The following is a 24,590-nucleotide window of genomic DNA, read 5'->3' on the forward strand; positions in this document are numbered from 1 at the left end:
ATATATATAAATATATATATTTAATAAAAACAAATATTAATTATGCAAATAATGTATTATGTTTCTCACTCGTCTCTAATCTGAAAGACAGCTAAAAATAACTAACAATCATTTGGCAGTAAGTATTTACATTAAATAAACATTTTTTATACTCAGAAAAGAATATTAAGTTTATGCTTTGCCAGTAAATTTAAAGACAAAAATACTGTTTATAAATTTACACTTTGTTCTTCCTTTGTATCTTTGCTTTTAAATGTAATACATCTAAATGTAATACCATCAAACTAATAAGATTTCATTTTTTGAACTCTCAGAGAAATGAGTTAAGGCATGGTATCTAATATCTAACAACAATTACTCCCAAAGTATATTTGAAATTAACTTACAGCTTCAGTCAATAGAAATATGTCTATACAATATATATCTTAACTTCATTCGTACTGTTATAACAGTCTAATTTCAAATTCAGGTATGACATGAGTCCTAAAATCCATTATTAAAGATTCTAAATTCTATTTCTAAACTCTATTTTCAGTAATGTGGCAAGGCATTGGCCCTAACAAACTTTCATGTCTCACAACTATGTTCTTAGCTTATACTCCTTTTCAACCTTTTAGTCTTTCCATCGCCATTAGAACTTCCATGTTTATACTGATGCCTCTTAGCATCTTGCCTTCCCCAGTTCTTACTGTCAGTCTTCCAGTGATCTCTGTCTCCACTCAGTCACCCACTGGCAGAACTCCTTCTCACAACTCCGTTGATAAAAATGACTTCTTTTCTAATATCTTGCTTACAATTGTTTTTCTGTGGACTTCTCTTTTTATATTTTCCATCTGTTAACCACTGAATTGTGGGCTTAGAAGGCATTTGACTCTCATGTTTTTACTTTCTCCTAGTTTATTATATCCATCTTAATTTCATGTCCCCTTCTCTCTAGTCTGAGCCCCTCTCAGTAATATTAGTTCCTTCTAACCAATTAGTACTGACTCACTATTTTACTCTCTGCCATTCCAAGCCAGACATTGTGTATCCCCCACTTTCTACTTTGTTACCCAATACTCACTTCCCAAGTACCTCTAATATAATATGTATCTTACTTTATTTGTACTATTATAAGGGCCTAATTTTAAATTCAGATCTACTCTTTGTGAGTTTTTCTTGTCTTCTCACTTTTAAAGAACTCTTATATTACTATTTCAAAGATCTGCCAATGGAATACTACGTTGCGGTAAAAAAGAAGGAATTCTCACCATTTGCAACAGCCTGGATGGAACTGGAGAGCATTATGCTAAGTGAAATACGCCAGTCAGAGAAAGATAAATATCACATGATCTCACTCATTTGTGGAATATAATGAACAACCTAAACTGATGAACAAAAACAGATCCAGAAACAGAGAAGCATCAATCAGACCGTCAAACTTCAGAGGGAAGGTAGGGGAAGGTGGGGGGTAAGGGGGAGAGATCAACTAAAGGACTTGTATGCATGCATATAAGCCTAACCAATGGACACAGACACCATGGGGGTGAGGGCATGAGTGGGGGGATGGGGGACAATGGGAAGATAAGGACACCTATGTAATACCTTAATCAACAAAGAAAAAAATAAATTAAATTCAGGGCTATCTTCACCATACATCTCAGATTTTGATTAGCTAATGACATCATTCACCAAGAGAATTTTAATTCAATATTGTTCTCAATATGCCATAAAAGTGTTTTTGAAAAACAAAACAAACAAAACAAAACAAAGGGCGATAAAAGTTGATCCAGTAGAGTTTTTCAACTTGAAAATAGAAGCACTAGCTAGCTCTTCACCAAAATTCATTTTCATCTCTTTTCAGGCCACAACTAGGATGTATTCCCTACCTCCTTTTACACGTAGGTTTGTCCTTGCTATTCAGTTCTAACCAAAGGAATATGAGTGGAAGCAATCTGTGCTATTTCTGTTCCAAGGCTTTTAAGAATCAGGTGAAGGGGGAGGAACATACCACCTCAAAGGTGCCACTTTGGCATGTGGAGATAAAGGCAATCAAGCCCCAGAAGATTCAGGAAAGGATTTTTACCTTCCCTTCATTGCCTGAAAGAATTTAGAAAGGGGCCTGCCTGTACCAGGAAGAGTGCTATTGTCAGAGAAAACCTTTTTCACCTGCAAGATGCATCTGCCTGGCAGGGCAAACATTTCTTTACCAAACATTTGCTCGTCTCACTTTCCTGTGAATTGTCTCCCTCCCCTTTGCAATCCCAGGTCCCTATCCTTTTCCTTAGCTCAGGTAGTTTTATAAACCTCAATTGCCTGCTTTGAGTCTCATGTTTTTATGGGGCTCTCATATGTATGAAATTAAATGTTTTTCTCCCGTTAATTTGTTTTATATCCATTTAATTATTAGACTAACCAAGAACCTAGGAAGGGTAGAGGGAAAATTATTTCCTCTTCCTCTACACAGTTATGTCTCCTGCACCTTTCCGTTCTCCTTCTGAAAACAGATCCAATGACAATGAGACCCTAAGCGATGGTAGATCCATTATATGTAAAGACATTGTACCTCTAAATTTCCATATGCAAGTTCTTCACCTGATCTTCACTTTTCTGTGCAGAAGAAATTATTTTCTTTTATGTTTGTACCATTATACTTTTCTGCTTATTTTCTATTAGCAAGATCCTAACTAATGTCTCATTTATTAACAACACATAAAAAAAGGTGTCTCAAAAAATTTTTTAACTTTATATTTTGTACTTTAGTCTTTTGTATACTTATAAAATTTTCCCCTACTATATTTTAAGTTTCTCAGTAAAAAAATATCTTTTTGGACTGGATCTATTTCATTCATAATAACTGATCCTACATCTATAGTATTCCATTAAAAACATCATTATGTTGTATAGAGATTGTACTAAAATTCCTTAAGATTATATGTTAAGAACTGTCACATCTTAAACATTCAATGAAAACTGGGTAATAAATTATTTTGGCCTAAAGTAGTATTCATGAAAAGTATCAGATCCAAGAACTATACACCTGGAAAGTGCTTAATGGTGTCATTTATTCTTTGCCATCTATTCTAATTCGTGTGTTTTTAATAGTTACCTACCATTTAAAAAAATCATTAGGGAAAATATGATATGTGCATTGTCTAGGTTTCTAACTATCTATAGCACTGATCCTATTAGAAATTATGAAAAACTCCAGCAGGCCATTTTACTTTACAAAAATACTGCAGCAAGGCACCTGGATTTTGGTTTATATATAATCTTGCTCTATTCTTTTGGTAAATGAATTCACCTGGGCTATCTATCATTAGGATTTTGTTTATGAGGGATTCAGAAAGAAATAGCCAACATAAAGCAGCAGTGGCAGATAATGAAACAAGTCATGGAGCATATGACAACAAAGGTTTGAAACCAGCTTATGAATGATCTGCTGTCTGGGAACCCTTTCATCTAATATTTGTAAGCACATCGCTGGCAAAGCGTCCTGTATTTTTCACAGTCTTTATTGATTGTGTAGGAATAACAAATAGGACCCATGGCAAACATTCTCCTAAAATGGTGTTGATATCCTAAGGGAATAGAAAGTATCTCTTGTTTTGTCTGATTTGGGGTACAATCCCCTTACTGTGTGAAGCATTAAGTGCCTTTGAAACAAGCCTCTTATTGACCACCCTGGAAATAGGAGGAAGACTACTTCTGGTAACAGAATCATTCTGGAAAATTTGAGACTTAACAGCCCATTAACCTGCTATTAAAGACCACTGATGGGACTTTCTTAGAGAAATGAAGTTGCATTGTGTAAGAAGTTAGCAATGACACCACGAAGGAACTTGGCAATGGGAGGAGGAGAGAAGGTAAGATTCTTATCAAAAGCCATGCTATTAAAGAAATGAAATCGGAGCTACACAAAGCTGAAGACACAGATTACAGGTAATGGTGCAGAACCAGGTTACATCAGCACTGAGTTTCAGGCAGTTCCCATTTCATTTTACCTGCATTCGCAGAAAGTTGAGCCAGTGTCAACTTCCACTTAGAATGCAGTTGATCACAGTGCTAAGGAAAGTCAAATTGACATTTAAGAGGAAGCAAAGGTTCAGGGTCATGTCTCAGCTGGGTTTTAATTTATTCTCATTAGATACAGTAATACAGCCGAGCATACAGTGATCGTATTTTTTTCTTCCTTCCTTTCTTTTCTTTTTTTTTTTTTTAAGACCACAACTCATGAATATTGATGCAGTTCTGTTCAGGTTGCCACAGAGTTTACAGGATGGTGGTGGAGGGGGAGGTGGGCTGTCACATTATCAAGTTATTAGATTTATTTTTAAAAGATTCCCAGTAAATTTAATTAAAAATAAACAAAATAAAACAAAAACCAACCAACCGAACAAACAAAAGGTTCCTGACACCGTTCTCCAAATGCAGCTGGGTGAGCAGCCCGCTCGCTTTGTGTTCCATAATGCCCCATCTGTGCTCACGGAGTGTGGCTTGATGAGGATGCCATCAGGTGATGTTTCTGACTTAATGGCATTCTTTCAGAGCCGGCGCAATAAACATTAAGGGGCCTTAATTGTATTCTTTGCAGTGGGAGCAATAAGCATTAGGGGCCCTATTGTATCCTTTCCCAAAATGTCCCCCAAGCGCAATTTGGGGAGTGTCTTGATAGCCAGTTCTAATTTCAAGTCCTCCCTCCCATTCCATGTGCTTTGAAATCAGGGACTGGACAAAAACAAAGAAATTAAATTAATAGGCATATCTCCACACAACCAGTTTCTGGAGAGATGCTGCAGTTCCTAATTCCCTGACCCATCAGAGTCCTCATAGAGCACAATTAGATGAGTCCAGTGATCTGATTTGTTTTTGTAGTGCCAACTTTTGATAAACTACGGGTACCAGCCACGGTGCTTCAGGGGTAAATTTTTATGTGGTACATAAAGAAGATCCATGGGACAAAGGATGACATTGCCTTGAAGATTAAGATGATGGTGGGATTTTAAATTGGATCAGGCATGAAGGGATAATTCAGGATAAGCCCCAACTCTGTATTTCATCTGCATACATCTGCCTTTGGTTGTTTTGCTCCTGTGATGACACTGTCCACTACAGTAACAAACTTCCCATGACATCAGAGGAGCCCCACTTTATTATGTGTAACATCGGATGGTTAATATGCTAGCAAGGGAGAAAGATCGTTTGTTGTGTTCATCCTCACCCGAGGATGTTTTTCCATTGATTCTTAGAGAGAGTGGGAGGGCGAGAGACAGAGAGAGAGAAACATCAATGTGAGAGAGAGACATCAATTGGCTGCCTCCTGCATGCACCCTGAACTGACCCTGGCACCCTTCAGTTCGAGGGCCAAAGCTCTAACCACGAGCTACTGGCTAGGGTACAAGACAGTTTTAGAATTATGATTTTAAGATCTGTACCTGACATATTCATATCATTAGATTCTAGTGATTTTGCCAGAATTAATGGTGCACTTGTTTTACTTATTTTGTTGTTCTAATTTTACGCTTCTCTTTTTGCCACTCACGTATGTGACTGGGGTATAGTTAGGTCTATGAATTGGTGAGTGTCATATAATTTCAAGTCATGATCCTATCATTTCTTCTATTGCATATTTTCTCATAATTCCTCATAGATGAGATGCTTAGCTAAGGAAAACTGCACATGGAAAATTCACAGAAGAGTCAGCATCAGGTCAGATATTATGTACTATGAAGAAGCTTGTGGTTTGCGGCTCTAAGTTAGCAAAATTAAATTAACATAAGCACAATCAGATGCTATATTCTGAAGAGTTTAAATTATCTTAATACTATACTAGTTTAAATACTATACTCCAGTATTGTATATTCCAGTATTGGGAAAGTTTTGCAGTGTTTTTTTTTTTTAAACTTTAAACAGAATTTTAACTTCCTACAAAATAGGGAATGAGCATGTGAGCAGATGTGAGCAAAGAAAGTAGAAATAAATTCCGGTTGGTTGTTTTACTTAGCACTGTGGTTTCTGGCACAAAGACATCTAATTTCAAAGTGTTTTGACTTGACCACAGCCGTAATTGTGTATAATATCCATTATCTTTTAATTGGAATTATTTTTTATCTTTGGCTACATTTATCTGAGGATCCCTTCAGAAAGCCCACCAGAAGCTCAAATTCCAATTTGTTCTCTCAGCTTGACTAATGATAAAAAGTATCAAAAAGGATTATTATGTGTTTATAAATCACCTCTTTTATCCTGATGCAGTTCTGGGATTTTCTGCTGTTAAGTATTATTTCTCTGTGAAATGTAAATGCAAAAATAACAACAAATTCAGCATAAACAATGGCACAAAGTAAAAAGGAACAAAACATCTTTAAAGGAAGCATTACAAAAGCAAATATAAAAAGAGAACAGCATAAAATATTGATGGGAAAATATACTTCTCACAGATTAAAAAAAAAACCCACAATGAGTCGAAAATTGTTCCCATTCCCTTATCACCTGACAGTTCCATTTGGAAAAGCATAGCATCCGTGGCACCAAGGCAAATGCACCTGGACCCTCTTTCATCCACCTGCCACAGTTTCTTTTTAGTCACATTGCATTGTTTACATTCCCTTGCTAGCACATTAGCATTTATTGAATTTTATAAAATAAGAAATACAACCAGTTTAAAGTGTTGAAGACTCAGTGGCCAAGGAAGTTTAGTCAGCTTGTGGAACATATATTTCTCACTGTGAAGTATTACCCTTAGATCATAATGGGCTACTAAACATCCTCAATTAACTAAATCATCCACCCAACAATTATTTATTGAGTGCCTGCTGTGTGCCAGGCAGTCTGCTAGGAATGCAGGATGAGAAGTGCACAGGGCATAGCTTCAGCTGCATTTCCCCAGCACCTCCACTGACCACCTAGCACAGTTCTTGCCGCCACAGCTCCTGGTCTTCTTGACCGGGGGGCTCTGAGTTTACATAAATATGGACAGGATGCGACCTCCAGGGACCATCAGCACCATGTTTCCCACAGCCTCTGAGGCGACATGTTGAATCACCTACTCAGTGCCTCACTGATGTTCGTTGGGCTACTGCATTGTTTCTGACATCCCCTTTATTGTCAACTAGACATATCTGTTGCTGCCAGTAAAGACTATGGCACTTGAGATACTGCAGAGAACCCTAGAGCAGCAATCGGCCTGAGTCTCTGGACCTCACAGGCAGTACTGAGATGGATCTGCAAGGCTTGAAGTCATAGGATTCTGCCTATTGTAACAACAGAAGCAGCTTCCTTTGCTTCCAAGAGATGGACTCACAAGTCCAGGAATGGGGTCTTTCATTCAGTCTCCACACGCCCCCAGGTAGCCACCTTCCGATGTGATGCGTTCAGATACAACCAAACTAAGCCCTACTATCCCTCTGGCCTCATTTTTGGGGTTACTGTATGTCTTATCCCCAGCACAGCATGACACCACAAAGTTAATCTCCCAATACAACAAGGTACACAATGTCTCCTCACTCATCTGGTGTGTTGAGCCTAATCCCTCTTTCTTTAAAGTGTGTTTGGTACTTGCTATAGCTTATCTTTCACATATTACACTCATGATTTTCTGTTCTCTCTCCTATTCCCGATTTAAGATTCTCAACAACCTGTCCCTCTCCCCCAAATCATAACTCATACCCCTTTGTATCCATGATGACTGAGTATAAAGGCCTTGGTTCCAACCCAGAAGTTTCATCTGTCTCAATGCAGTGTCCCCTCTGGTAGACTGTAGGACCGTCCTGAGGCCTTGCTTCTTGCGAACTGACATCTCAGATGATGAGGTTTTGCCTGCTCTCAGTGGTACCTGCACAGGAGCATACCTATGTGAGCTTCCTAATTCCTAGTATTGTATTATTATCTCACCTTGACATCCTGGTGCTAATCGTGGGCTGAACTTTGCTAGACTTCAAACATGGACCAGAGGTGTTCTCTCTGCTCTACCTCCACATGCAGACTTGCTGGTTAACCAAACCACTAAGCTCTTTGTTGAAGGAATGGGTGGGTCTTGTTCTTATTCCCAACTACTTCCTCTTTTCTACTTGCTTGATTACCCCATCATGTCAAATTCTAAGACACAAACTTTTGAGTTGAAAAATGTTCATCATCCTCTCCACTTAGAGTGGGATCTGTTAGAATGTTTTCATCAGCAAACAATAAACCTTGACTCAGCTGGCTTAAATAAGAAACACTTACTATTTCACATCATATGAGCCTGGAGGTAGAGCAGTTCCAGGTTTGTTTAATTGGACAGTTCATGATGTCATCAAGAAACCACAGACTTTCCATCTTTCTGTTCTGCTCTCTTAGCATGTGGGCTTGTCCTCATGGTTGGCTCCTTTTATGATTACCAGTGGGCTGTTTCAGTTTCAGGTACAGTGACATCAAAGGCAGAAAGATAGGAATGTTAAATCCACTGCATATATTTTTATCCACAAGGTAAACCATTACCAATAGTCTCTCAGAAGGTAACTGTTACTGAATCATTGGTTAGAATTACTTCCCATGCCCATGCCTAAAACAGTTTTTGATAAAAGGAATTATCAGTGATTGGCTTTGATCAATCATAGTTTAGTCAGTATATCCAGGGAGGAAATGATCCTCTTCAAAGACACATGGAGGTTCAATGAAGAATGAAACTTCTGCTATCAAGAAGGAAGGGAGTCATGCTTATTAGGGAGGTGGCCAAGTAAGTCAGCCACATTTGTCACCCATGTATATGCTGTAGAAGCTAAAAGAAACCTCTGCTCACTCACTGTCCAATTGCACATGCACCGCCCACCTTTCTCAGGGTTTGCTCATGTGGCTGTTGTTTGACATGACTCCATGATACACTAGGACAGGGGTGGGCAACCCCTGGCACGCGTGCCAAACATGGCACGCCAGTAACTTTTGCTGGCACGTGAAACCCTCTCTTATAATCTTCCATTTACAATTTTTTTTCTTAATATCGACTTTTTTATTTTTCAGATAAATTCAGTGTAGGTGCATCTTAGATAAATAAATAATTTTACATAACAACTTATCTTAAAGACCATAGACATGGATTGATGAGAGAGGGGAAGAGCAATTTCTATGCCTCTGCCTTAACTCTCCCTGCCTTCCTAGATCCGACCAGTGTTTTGGTTTCATCCACATATGCTTGTGAATCTTTGTTCTCAGTGATGAATTTTGTTAAGTCTCGTAATAGGAGTAGCCTGACGGATGAAAGTAGTAGCTCGTGCATATCTCTGAAGGTCACGAAATATAAACCTGATGTAAAATCTCTGTCATCAGTGATGCAGCAGCAAAAGTCCCACTGATAATATCAAATGGAGTCATAAAGTTTCCTGTCGGACTATCAGTGTACATGTATACATTAAAAAAATAAATGTATTTTTCATCATCATATACTGTGTTTTTGTCGCTCGAATGAATTTTATTATTTCTTCAAGGTTCTTCACATACGTACACCTTAAGAGATATCAAGTAGGCGTAACATGTTCTCAAAAAATTAGGGTTGGCACGCAGAAGAATTTTGAGTCAGAGATTTTGCTGGTTTTGGCACGCACTCACAAAAAGGTTGCCCACTCCTGCACTAGGACCTTTCTCCACTGCTCCTCGCTCAGAGCCTGTGTGGTGAGACAGGTTGTTTTTCTTTCTTTTTTTAAAAAAATATATTTGTATCAATTTTAGAGAGAAAGGAAGGGAGAGGGATAGAGAGATAGAAATATTGATTAGAGAGGACCATTGGTTGCTGCCTCTGGTATGCCCCCCACACTGGGGATTGAACCTGCAAACCAGCATGTGTCATGACCTGGAATCGAACCAGGGACCTTTTGGTTCATGGATCAATACCCAAACACTGAGCAACACTGGCCAGGCACAGGTTGTTTTTCTTGATGAAGCAGTAAGCTTCCTACTTTTTTATAATGAATGTGTTGTAAACACAGCAAAGGGGTTGCTCTCTTTTTTAAGTATTTCACTTTTATACAGAAGACTATTGACCATGGGGGGGGAGGGCGCGCGTGACCTCTGCGTTGGTCAAGGGTGAACTGTACATATATGTAAATGTAAGATACTTGTTTCTAAATATGATTTATAAATCTTTAAACACAAATCAAAATGGAAAAACTGGCTCAACAAATACCTGTAGATTCTCCATCTAGGTTCATCAATAGTTAACATCTTAGAAACTGCATATGCATAATCACACACACAAGATGCACATATGTATGCTGCAGAACTATAATACCCCTGTGTATTTCAGAATGCATCTCATATGAGTAAAGACATTTTCTATGTAACCAAAATGCCATTATCGTATTGTTAAAAATTAACAATAATTCCTTAATGTTATTTATTATCCAAATTATATACAAATCTTCCATTTGGCCTACATATTTTTATAGTATTTTTTTCCTGAGCTTGAAGAGTTTGCATATTGCATTTGATTACCATGTCTTTTAAGTCTCTTTAATTTTTCTTCCCAACTATCTTTTTACTTATTTTTCATAATATTGTCTTTTGAAGAGTCTAAGCCAGTGGTTTTATAGAATGTCCTCTGTTTGATCTTGGCTTGATTATTTCCTCATTGTGTTTTGTTTCTTCATCTCAGATATATCTTGTTAACCAGAAGTTAAGTCTAAAGGTTTAATTAAATTCAGATTAAACATCATTGTGTATACATTATATTGCATTATTTATGAACTGCATAATTTCAAGTTTCCCTACTTTTAGTTATGCTAACTTTGAACATTTGAATAAGGTGTGATTTTCAAATTTTCCTATTGTAAAAATATAGCTTTGCCCTGGCTGGTGTGGCTCAGTTGGTTGGGTGTTGTCCCATGCACCATGCACCAAAGGGCTGCTGGTTCGATTCATAGTAAAGGCACACACCTGGGTTATGGTTTTATATCCCATTTTTTATATCCCATTGGGGGTTCTCTAAAAAACACCATTGATGTTCCCCTCTCACATAAATGTTTATCTATTCCACTCCCTTACTCTCTCATGAAAAATTGTTGCATAGAGAATGCCTACTGAATAATTTTGAGTACCTCTTAAACCAGTCCTGGCTGGTGTGGCTCAATTGGTTGGGCGTGTCCTGTGCACCGAAATGTTGCCAATTCCATTCCTAGTCAGGACACGTGTCTGGGTTTCAGCCTCAATTCCTGGTTGGGAGCATGAAAGAAGCAGCCAATGATTCCCTCTCACATCAATGTTTCTCTCTCCCTCTTTCTTCCTCTCTCTAAAAAACAATTTTTAAAAATATTTTTAAAATTATTAAATGATTACACTCTATTTTTCATATTACCCCATTTTTCATATTTATAGCAAAAACATTTGAAATTTTACATGAATATGCTATTTTTCAAGAGGGCTTAAAATGTTATTTGTATTTTTATTCTTTAACATATTACTGTAGTAATTCTATCTTTTAAAAAAGCTCCCTTGCATACCAAAGATAAATTTTCTTGCTTTGGAGAAAACATTAGTAGCTTTCGCAGTTCTTCATTGATTTGTGGTTATAATTTTTCTAACAAGGTGTCCTGGATGAAGTAAGTGGTTGGTGCACTGCTCAGCAGTCTCAGCGTGAACCTCATCCCAGCAGGAAACTGCACAGAACAGTTTCCACACCAATTGCTCACGCTGCTGAAATATAAATTATAAGGGGGGAAAATTATAAAGTGAGTCAGTATTTTAGCTGGGAAAATATATATGATTTAGATTCTGAGGGAAATTAGTTTTAACCAAGAGAAAAATAGAAGTCTAAATTTCTGTATAAGAAAGCTGAAATCAAGAGACCTGTGGGATCCTTCCTGTGATATTTCTCCATGACATAAGCAATGTGTGCACTTCTGTAGAGAACTACTAAACATAAATAAGTGCTTGAACATTTTTACCTATAAGTTATTCAACATTCAATTTGAATGGTAGGATTTTTCCTTTAAAAAAAAATCTTACTAGTTGAAAGGTCTTAGTTTTTCTCTTTGGAAAATATATGACGAGCATTATAACTTCAAAGTCAGTTTACTCAAAAATGAAAAATGATGATGCTGATATCAACTGTAATTGGCATGCCTGGGACTCTTGATTTTAGAATGAAAACATCTTATTCAGAGAAACCACTTCTTCAGACTTCCTGGTCACCATTTGGCCTTTGCATTAATTTTTCATTAGCAATATGTGTCCTCTTTGAGGGTGAACATTGTATTAAGTATTAAGTAAGAAAATATGGGTGGAAGTTTCTCTTCACACTTTTGTCTATACATAGCTTTTTAAGCTGTATTGACTCTCATATAAGGTTTGCCAAGACATGAATATATTTCTTCAATTGTAATAAAGAGTACTTGCTTGATGCATTTTATCCTTAGGCATGACAACAACTTTTCAAAACATTCCTTGTTATTTTAGCTGTTAGACCTTTGTGACCATAAATGCTCACTGCTTGATCCTGTTATCTCCATGCAATTTTCTGAAGCTTCAGCACAGGCATGCTAATACATTTACTCCAAGTCAGCGGACTTCACTGGGGCTGAACTTCACCTCTGAAGTGGAGAAAATATAGGTTAATTAACTTTGCCAATTACATTTGCTGTGCATGTCTTTTTGTTTCCTCTTATAAACATTGGGAATTGTAAAAAAAATATTTTAATTTTGGCAATAAAGTTAAATAATAATTCTAAAATGGTATTTAAATGGTGCCTAAGGCAATTTGTAAACTTATTTAGCAAACAGATGACTAGCTAGTAGGAAAAAGTATCTGAGTAGTATATTATTTACATTTTCCTTAGGATGGCTTTCTCAGCATTAACTTTCATCATGTAAAGCTTTCCCTCTGCACTCCCGCGTGGATACTCTCCACACCTTCTATGTCAGCTTTATATTGAACATGTTGAGACTATTAGGCCTTAGAGCAAGGAAACAAATGTTAATGACAATGTTTCCAACTGGTCAAAAACTTAAAAGCACATACAATGTTCCATGCTTCATTAATGTCTAAGTTATTTATAAACATCTTTAAAATCATCCCAGTTGGGCATGATACACTTCCATAAATATTCTTGTAAAGAAAAGAGGTGGGTCTTGTTTTTTCAATGGAATTGTTTCTAGTGATCTATGAGCTATGGGCAGAAACATCTAAGTTTTGTAAAATGAGTCTTGGTGTTTTTTTTGTTTGTTTTTGTTTTTATATATTTTTATCGATATCAAGAGGAACAAAGAGGGAGAGAAAGATAGAAACATCAATGATGAGAGAGAATCATTGATTGGCTGCCTCTGCACACCCCACACTGGGAATGAGCCTGCAACCAGGGCATGTGCTCTGACTAGGAATCGAACCGTGACCTCCTGGTTCATAGGTCATTGCTCAATCACTGAGCCACGCCAGCTGGGTGGTGTCTACATTTTTGGACATGGTACTCTAATAATAGATGGTAACATGTTCCACTAAACATGTTTTTGAAAATTAGAATTATAGAAAAACATTTCAGTTATAAAATACATTAGATATGAGACTAAATTGACTCAATATGTTCTAAAAATCTGTAGATGACAAATACACTTTGAATTGCTTTAAAGAAATATATTCTTTAATTTTTAAGGCCTTGCCTCATATTCTTTATTGAAGATTTTATAAAGATATTTGTTAACACTGGCTTGTAAACCATATAAACTATTAAGAAAGCCATTATACTAGGCTTCCACTGTGATTTAAGTGACAAAGTGATTGCTAAATATTCTGAAATGAAACTCTTCCTCTAGAAGTGGCTCCTGTTTTGAGAAGCACTACTAAAAGATCTACTATGCTCAGCACACAGACATGCTTCTGGGAGGTGACTATTGCTCCCGCATGCTCAAAGTCACTGTTAGAGAAATGTTTAGAGTATTGTGCAAAGATGCAAAGATACAAATTAAACCATATTAGTGCACATTATTATGGAATTTCAGATCTTATTTTATTGTCAGATATGTAAAATCTGTCACAGTCATAGTGGATTTCAATTTCAGCACCATAGTAATTTAACAAATATAAATGACATTTATATAAATATAAATAACAATGCATATGTATTAGAAACAAGCTCACTCCTTTTGAACTTAGATTTTCAGTTATATTTTCTTCATATTCTTTTACCAGAATGTAAATTAAAGTAAATATCAGAATGTAAAGATGTACATTAAAGTAAATATAAAAAATCTAAATTATTTTTTCATTTGCTCAAAAGTAAATTTTCTCTTAAGCACAGATTTGCAACTGTGTGACTTAAGGATTTTCTGACTTTAGGATAGTACAAAAGTGACATGCATTTAGCAGAATCCAAAGTTTGAATTTTGTATTTTGATCTTTTCCTGGGTTAGCAACTGTACATACTCTCTTTCCTGATGCTAGTGGCAGCTCCTATTTAGGCACCCTATCACAATAGTAAACAACCAATACTCCATAGTGTACTGTGTTACCAGCATTTGCGCTCTGAGCTCCTTTAAGGTAAGCGAGGCTTAGTGATGATGTTCAGTAGGTTAGATGCATTAAATGCATTTTGACTTACAATATTTTCAACTTACAATGAGTTTATTGGAACGTAATTCCATCATAAGCCCAGGAGCATCTGTATTCAAAATTTATCAGCTGCCAGAGGGGAGGGAGTTTGGGGGACTGGATAAAAACAGTTGAAGGAATTAAGCAAAAAAACCCATAGACACAGACAACAGTGTGGTGCTAGCCAGAGGGAAAAGGGGGTAGTGAGTAGGTGAAGGAGGGCAAATGGGGACGGAAGGAGACTTTGCTTGGGCACACAATGCAATGTGCAGATGTTTTATTAAGTTGTGCACTTGAAAACTGTATGGTTTTGTGACCAATGTCACTCCAATAAATTCAATTAAAATAATAATAATAATGACAAAATAAAAGGCTCACAGTGATCACAAAACAATTTTTTATGTGCAAAATATAATTTGTAATTATTAAATAACAAATTACATAAATAAATGTAAAACTTCAATACATTTTTGCAAAATTAATTAACTTTTATATGTTTAAACATATAAAACCGCTTATAGTTCTGGTGTGTCTCTCTAGGTGGCATTTTCATAAATTGGTGTTCTACTTCATGCATATAAAATTGACACCAACATACATACAAATTCAAGAATAATAAGAATTGTCTAACATTGCAAAAGGTTGCTCAACTTCCAAGTGCATCATGAGCTTAGTTTTTAGTGTTCTGGAACCATGAATCGGAATGTGAACAGAAGCAAGAAAATGGATACTCAGCACTACTGGGAAACCAATTTTGTCATGCAAGAATCTCTTGCATTGCTACTATCTGAGAGAAGGGTTTGACAAGTTAATTAATTTGAATTTTTCTTACCTAAGCACATCTGCAGCTGAATTACCTGCCCTTTGAAAATTGTCCATCTCTAAATTGGGCAGGGATATAAGCCTCAACTCTAATCTATTCAAATATGAATACCTTTTGTTTGGAAGAAATAAAGACAAAGAGGTGGAACAAGATATCCTTGGAGCTACAAAGATGTTAGTCGAACAAGAGGGTGTGTGGGGTTCCAAGATGCCCTGTGTGCCCATGCTGACTGCTAGAGGCTAGTGAGAGGGATGTCTATAGTCAGAGATATGTTTATTTTCTGTGGGTTTGTGACACGTGAGTCCCCTAAAGCACAAGATGGCAAGGGATTCATTTGCCTGAGTCTGTAGTGGTATTGAATCAGCACACAATCCCATAACTGTTGAAGTGGCTTTCTAAGGCAAATTCAGAAGGATCATTTATTGACACTACTTCAATATGGATGTATATGAATATATATGCATATATGTGAACATATGTATGTGTAATCTATTTATAGATTTGAAATGATTAAAGGGCTTTTCTCTTTAAGTATTGTTTTAGACTAAGATAAAATACTAACTGAAAAATAAGCATCTTCCTTAGAAATAAAGGATAAGATTAAGGAAGGAGACGGGTTATAAGAGGAGAAAGTGTTTCTCATTGAATTTGTAATCCTAGTATAACCTATACTGTAATAGAGTATTTGACCCATATGCTTAAGGGCAATACAATCAATTCCATTACAGTTATTCTCATAGGAAATACAATTAATTTTATGACATTTATATTCATGTACCTTCTTTTTGAATAGAAAATTACAAAAATAACTTTAATTTTTTTTCTAATTGTATATTTAGAAGCATCTTTTTGAAATATAATAGGAAAACAGAGGTCTTGTTATTTAATGCTAGTGGTATTTATCACTTATGCTTTATACCAACAGTATACATATGTATATATAAAATAGTTGAAAAGAAAAACTGAAGAATGTCTCAGCTCCACCCTCAAAAGAATTATAACACTTATTATCATCAATGGTCTTGGTCAAAGGAAGCAGAAAAAGGTATCCTTGTGGTGGGTAACGCCAGACCATTACATTTTAGCAGACAAATCTGGTGTAAATGTTCTGCAGGCTGTAGGCTCTAGGTGGGGAATTTACAGGTAGAGGTTGGGAAAAATTAGAAAGCAATTCTCTGAAACTATTAATGCAGCTTTGGGGGAGAAAATAATTTTAAGCAAGGAGTTAAGTGAGGCATGACGATCACAGGAAATGGCACGGTAGCTGGTATAAATGAACTTGTGAATTTAACCTATAGTTAACCTTTGGAAAAGTTATATAATCCAAGCTCCATGTTGTACCTCTAGGTTTATTCAGTCTGGAAGCATTCTAAAATCTTTGGAGGATGGCATTTTTTTTGCCAATATTTGCATGCTCAGGCAGCACCACAAATAAGAAATAATAGTTTAATGTTACATTGGGGAAGCTAAGCACTCAAATAGGTGAGCAGGGATTAGCTGCCTTCTAATTATAAAGAGAGCTCTTAGAGCTTAATCCCCAGGAGCTATTTGCTCCAGTGTTTTTAATGGCCCATAATAGCTCCAGCCTGCATAGAGCACATATGCATGTATTTATATTTATATTGATACATATTTCATGTATCAATTTCTATTCCCTAGCTAGAATTTGTGCTGTGAATTACTATAGTACTCTTTTGTCTAAAATGTAATTATCTAATTATGTGTTCTGGGAGATAACATAGCTAGACTCATGGAGCACCAATTCACAAGCATTTAATTTTTGTTTTTAATAAGAGACAATGAGAAAAGGGATCTTTTTCCCTCTGGAGGGGGACACAGTACTTATGCCTAAGTGGTACTTTCAGAATTGGAATTTTCCTTGCCAGCCTCTCTGGGCAACTCATTAGGTGTTTCTCATACTTCTGGGCAGTTTTGCCCTCTGATATGACCCTTAAAGAAATCCTGTTAGTAAATCACAGATTAAGAAGTCATACAATGTGAACCTAAAGTAGCCAATAATGCTATCAAGATGTAGTCTTTAATTTTTTAAAGGATAATAAAACCCCTTTAGGTTTACTAAATAATAATATAATGAGCCAGTGATGATTCAACCAAATAATTTGGTGGAATCAAAGGAAGTAGTAGAAGCTTATGTGATTGGCCAGTAATCATAAAGGAAGATGTAGATGGGCTTCATGGAAGCATGTTCTCCCCTCTCACTTGCAGTGGACTGTAGTCACTGGTGCTTTAAAGAGCCAAATGTTGTAGGTCCATTAAAGCTATGTTTTGGCACTCTGATAAATGAATGAACAACCTATTTAAAGCTGGTATATCTAATATTAAATGTCACATTTTACTGGTTGGCACGCATTCATCACTTAATTTCCCAGTACAGTAAACAACTTATAACTCACCAGTTACTTTGATTGACAGCAGCCTTGGGCATTTCTTAGCACTCATGTACTGTATTGCATGGAGTCAAACTTCCATGGTAATTGGCTTCAACAACAACAATAATAATAGAAATAATAATAATTCCAGAGTTAATTTAAAGACTCAAAGAGAAGTTAAGTCAAATATGAGGACAATAAATTATAAGAATTTCTCATTTAAGTAACATGTTTAATAGCTTTCTCTAAGTACTGAGATCATTCAATAGAACATCTGCTTTCCAGCTGTGCAGATTGATATATTACCAGGTTTTTATTCCTTTCTACTCTAAATGCATCCATAAGTTTTTAGGAGTTGCACTACCTGACTTTTTGACAAAGCCTTGATTGTGAAAGATATAAAAATGTCAAAAATTCTGTAGGTCATATTATACTCAGGATATTATTTTTCAATTGAATCCAAAGACAGATGTCCATGAACAATTAAACCATTCTCCAATCACACCTTGTTCCAGCTGGGATCAGAAAATTAAAAAGAAATAAGCCCTCATAATTTACTTATTGCTGGAGTTCTTATAGTTTTCTGTTAATATATTCTAATTAAATAATTCTATCAATGGAAAAGCTACATTGTACATTGCTTGGGTACAACTTCTGACATTGGCACTTTGATATTACATTTAGTATTCCTTCTCTAATAATAATTCATACACTGAGCAACTACTTTCAGAAAAATACCATTAGATGGAGATTAGGTTCTCTTAAGCTTGCTAAATCCCATGTCAGGTCTTAAAGAGTTTAGTCATAAAGTACTGTACTAAAAAAGAAAAAAAAGAGAGACTTGCTAATCAAAATGGATGTAACCCAATATCTTTGCTAATAGGGCAATACGGAATGTGTTCTCCCCTTTCAAAAAAAAAAATTCCAAATAAGATGCTATCTTCTTCCAATCAGCCTTTATCGTTATTGTCACCATAGCAACTAAATAGCTCAGAGTTGCAACCTAAACAAGGGACCAAATAACATGAGCTTATGAGCCCTTGCATTATTGCCTTATCAGTGTTCATAAGATACTAATTCAAAAACGCTCAAACCATACTCACAAAGGAAAAGCCTTTATTCTCTTTATCTGATCAAAAGTATGGTTAATAAAAGTATTTCTCCATGTTCTGGGCTTTATGGGTTAAACAGCTTAAGGTATGGGGTGATGTAACCCAAAGGGACCATGTATGCATCCCAGTCCCAAGACTCACCTCACAATGGCAATCTGCTGGCTGGCAAAGTAATTCACAACTGAAGATGAGATTTATTGATTGATTGGTTTAATTTTATTAAATGACACCAAAGAAACATGGGTTGGTTTTTTTCTTAACAACATATGTAATTAGGAGAATATAAAGTAGGACAGATTTGGACCGCTCCAAATGAGTTCTATAAATAACAGACCCTGGAGCCAGCACAGCTCTTCAGATTCTTAAAGGAAAGCTCTCATTTGTGAGATGTATGTAAGATTCTCTACTGTTGTTTAGAGGGCAACATGTTTCTGAGTATCTAAACACTTTAGGTGTATATCTGAGAAAGATTAATAGTAGTAATAATAACAATAATAAAATTAATAATAGTTCACTAATAATAGTTAATAGCTAAAATACCATTTGCCATGTAGTATGTCTTTTAATTCACACTATTGTTATTCTCATATTAGAGATGAACAAATTGATTCACAGAGAGAATAAGTAACTTCTTAAGTCTAGGAAGAGGAAGAGTTAGGGTTTGAGCCCAGGCCCTCCTACTCCAAAGCAGGTTCTCAAACCCTAGGTACTGTTCAACTATTTTTATGTTATGCCCAGAAGGCCCAGTACTGTGGCTAAAAATACAAATTGATGTATATCTCTTGATCTCCTTTCATCAATATTTATTAAATATGCTATCTTTTCTATTATGACTGCAACTTCTTCATGTAAAATTTATATCTAATTTAAGCTCTGTGTCTTTACATCATTCTCAGCAAGATTAACTTTCGTTACCTTTCACAAACTTATCTTTATAAAACGGTAGCCTTTGAACTCTTGTAGCTTATTATGTCCATGCATTTAATACTTAACATATCCAACCTAATATATTTCAGCTCTTTAAGGACAGTTGAAGACCCTCTCGCCTCATAACTCTCAGAAAACAAACATATCCATAGAGAGAAGAGATTACTACCTGGATAATCTCAAAGGGTCCTGGTCAGAGTGCTTGCCAGAAAAGTCAATTAAAGCCACTGAAATTTTTGGTGATGAGCACCAACTACAAAAGAAGGCAGTGATTCCTGAGGGTAAATCACAGCATGAGTGAGAGAAAAACAGGCCAACACCAGCTCCATCCCAGCTTTTCACATTGTGTAGCAAGAAGAAGAAAAACCAGAGTCAGGGGTCTGGTGCACGGGGGTTCCTGCCACAGGCAGAAAATAAGTATTTCCCTGTGGTTGACTGGGGACAAGTGGTATCTGAACTACTGAAGTCCCCATAAAGGCAAGAAAATCCTAGCCTACTGGGAAATCAGATAAATAAGTATGAGGGTCCTAGTTGCATGGTATAGTTATGGTACATAAATTACACACTGAGATAATATACGGAGTCAATTTGCTTCTCTATAAAGTTACACAAAATTCTAGATAGATTCTCAGACACTTACTAGCCCAATTGATTTTTTTCTCCTTTTACAATCAACCAAGATACAATTAATAAATAATAAAATAAATGAGAAAAACCTTTGTGCTTTTACTTGAAAAGATTAACTTTCTTCCTGATAAAAAATTCTGGAAACATGCTAAGCTACTCAACCCAAGGTAATGGTCATACTAAGACCTATAATGGTCATCGTGGGCAAAGAGGACCAGCCACATTGGGACCAACATTGGAAGCTTAATGCAGATGGACTGTAAGAAGAAACACTTCATTAAGTCCTGAAGGTTTTGAAACTTAAAGAGGAAATGAAGTATGGAGAGCCCATGTAGTTACAATACAGTGTGAAAAATCCTATGTTAAAAATGTAAGTGCAGGATACATAGAAAACTTCTATTCCAGCCATGGTGGAGGAAAGAGGGCTGAGGAGGAAGAAGGCAAAAAAACTAATCAGGCAAGCTTCTTGGTGGATGTGGCCTGGCAGGTAATGCGTTTTGAATAAGGAGAAGAAATTGGTAGCCAAGGGGCTGGCTGAAGAGGTGATTCTCAGCACACCGGTTCAGCACGGCACTTTCAAGGATCCTTCAACAGTTGAGAACGTCTGGATCGTAAAGCCTCATGAGTCAGAGAAGTTGAGTCTGGGGGCTTTGGCAGATGCCCAATGATGAGAAGACTTTTAGCCTGAAGGCATCGGAGAGCAATGAAGGGGTTTTAGCAGTGTAGTAACAGCTCTTTAGGTTTTTCAGGTGTTTGAATATTTAATTCATTTTTCAGCAGGTGGAATATAAAAAGGATCAGAAGTCAAACCATCCTGGGGCCTGGAAGAGCAGTCACAATAGTTCAGATGAGACATGATGCAGGTGACAGAAGAGAGAAGCGGTGAGGGGCAACGGGAAGGGTTGCAATGGGAAGGGATGCAGTGGAGCATGATTCAGAGTCAGAATTGACGAGACTTGGTCACCACTGGGTTGGGAGAGAGAAGGGAGCAAAGGGACAGATAGGGAAGAGCGGTGTGGTGAAGTCCCACTAGTCCTGGACACATGGCTTTTGCAGCTCCCGAGTCACTGAGCTTTTAACCTGTTGTACAAAATGTCCACAAGTGAACATAGCTCACTGCGGGCAAGTTAAAACATATGTAGTAACAATGGCTAATGTAGTCTAGGAAATTCTCAGGATGTTAGCCATGAGCCCTTGCAGCTTCTCAGAAAAAGGAGGAGGATGAAGATAGCGTTTTTCCAACACACTATCCTCTCCCCTTTTGATTCAGTAGGAAGAAATAAAAGTCAGAGCCTACAGTCAGTGTTCAACTAGAAGAATATATCCTAAGAATAACCCTGGCCTTGTCATTGTGCAAAAGCGTACATTACAATTTTAAGTATCTTTTCTTCTCAGCCAGATATTTCAGGGTGTCCCGTGTCTTATACCACAATAGCCTTGGAAATGAAAAAAAAATATGTTGCAAGGTTAAATCTTAAAAACAATCTTCTTTAAGGCATGTGAACGCCACTCAGCACATAGCAATGTTAATACAGCATTTCTAAGTTGTAATCATTCACAGAGCAAGTATTTACTGAGCCTGTAAAATGTGCCATGCACTGTCCTAGAGCCTGAGGATACAGCAGTGAAAAAACAAAAAACACAGGAAAAAATATCTGTCTTCATAGAGCTTACACTTCAGGGAAGGACAAATAATCAATAAGATACACAAGGAAAATGCATGGTATGTTAGATGGTGGTAAATGCTGAAGGAAAGCGTTAAGCATAGAAAGAGAACAGGGAATGTCGGAGCTGGCTGTGGTTTTAGATGGAGTAGCCACATCTATCTCACCGAAAAGGTGAGATTTGAATAAAGATCCAAATGTAGCTAAAAAATGAAGGGGTCAAAAAGTACAACTTCCAGTTATAACATAAGTAAGTCACAAGAATGTAATATACAATGCAGTGACTACAGTTAATAATACTGTTCTGCACATTTGAAAGTTGTCAATAAAGTAGACCTTAAAAGTTTTCATCACAAGAAAAACAATTGTGTTGGTGACAAAGGCTAGTTAGACTTATTGTGGAGATCATTTCACAAAATATACAGATATTGAAACATCCTGATGTACATATGAAACTAATATAATGTATGTCAATTATACCTCAATTATAAAAAATGGATGTGTATTTAATCAGGCCTGTCCTACCTACTTTAATAGCAATAGAGTTTGTTGTAGAGCTGATCTGGAATTTGGGTTCAAGCATTACCGTAAAGGTGCAGTATTGAATAGAGGATCTCAACATTTTAGTGTATTCTGTTCTGTAGCCATAACCCCAGGGCAGGACAGAATGAAGGAAGTAGGAGGTTAGAGAGAAGATGCAAGCTTGCTCTAGGGGAGACAACAGTAACAGACTGAGATACATTACCTAGTAGAGAAGACTGTATCTCTTTCCATACTCGATACTGAATATAATATGCAAAATGCAGTTAATTTTTATTTTATGTATTTTAGCACAGGAAGGGTGTTTGGGTCTGAACCCATATAATGGTTTTTGAAAATATAGTAGCATAACATTTTAGATGCTGACCTTGATGTTACATTAACTGCCTTATTGGCATCAACCTCTGTTTGAAAATCTACCAACAGATGGTCAGGGTATGTTGGTATGCTTTCTAGTCCCTTGTCTATTTGTGGATCATTTGACTGGATACTTCTGAGGCAGCAAAATTTACCTGAAGATGTTATAGTTCATTGTTTCCAGCAATGGTTTTGGCTTTATGTAGAATTCTTTGATTCAAATTGACATATGACCCTAAACTTATTCAACCTGATTGTCAAAAAATAAGGATATGACAATTCTCTAAAGTTTTAAGATCGAATGTTGTCTCCAATATTGTGCATTTCCAGGGTGCTCTCCTGCTGTGGTTAGTAAACAGAAATATTTTGAGTTGATTTTAAAATGTTAGAGAGATGAATTATCTTTTGAATTGAAAGTATATCACTGAACAGTATTTTTAAAATATTTTTATTGCTTTCAGAGAGAGATAGAAACATCAACGAAGAGAGAGAATCATTGATCAGCTGCCTCCTGCATGCCCCACACTGGGGATCATGCTTGCAACCTGGGTATGTACCCTGACTGGGGAACTAAAACTCAACCTCCTGGTTCATAGGTCAATGCTTAACCACTGAACCACACAAGCCAACCTGAACAGATTAATAGTAGAGCACTGTGTTCCTGCCCAGTATAAAAGTATTGTCAAATGTATCATTGTGTATGTATGTATAAATGCGGCAAACAGACTTTTATCACAGTTTTTAATGGTAGTAAATTATCCTTATACTTGGAATAGTTCCATTGTAACATGCAAGAATAATGGAGAAATTCAAAACCCCAAACAGCTTGGGTTTAACATGCTGTAATGTGACATTTGGCAGAATTCAGTATATACATGATTTCAGAGTCCCGGTAAAGAAATATTACAAAAATATTTTGGCAATATGGATTGTGAGGGTTGTAATTGTACATTATTTGTCCTGAGAATTCTATTACTTTTTCCCTTCTGAAATATTAGAAATGTGGACCAAATTTGAAGTACAAAGATGATCATCTCAGCATTGTATAAAAAACAGAAGGGAAAAGTAATTTTAATTACAAAATATTTGAATAAATTATAGCATATAATTAACACAATGAGTTTAATGCAATGAATATTATAAACTACTTACACAGTGTTTCCAAAATGTTGATAAATGAAATGGTATATATAATTTCAACTATGTGTGTGTATTTGTGTGTATAAATGTGTATTCAAAAATATATTAAAAATATCAACAATGTATTTTTTTAATCCTCACCCAATGATATGTTCTTATTGATTTTTAGAGAAAGAGAGAGAAACAGATTGGTTGCCTCCCATACATGCTCTGATGGAGAAATGGAACCTGAAACCTAGTTATGTGTCCTGACCAGGAATTGAAACCTTCCAACTTTTGGTATATGGTACAATGTTCCAACCAGCTGAGCCACCTGGCCAGAGCAACAATGGCGGGATTACAGGGGCTTTTTCTTTCTTTCTTCCTTTCTTTCTTTCTTCCTTCCTTTCTTTCTTTCTTTTTCTTTCTTTCTTTCTTTCTTTCTTTCTTTCTTTCTTTCTTTCTTTCTTTCTTTCTTTCTTTCTTTCTTTCTTTCTTTCTTTC

The sequence above is a fragment of the Myotis brandtii genome, unplaced genomic scaffold, assembly GCF_000412655.1.
Source record: "Myotis brandtii unplaced genomic scaffold, ASM41265v1 scaffold365, whole genome shotgun sequence".
NCBI classification, from domain to species: domain Eukaryota; kingdom Metazoa; phylum Chordata; class Mammalia; order Chiroptera; family Vespertilionidae; genus Myotis; species Myotis brandtii.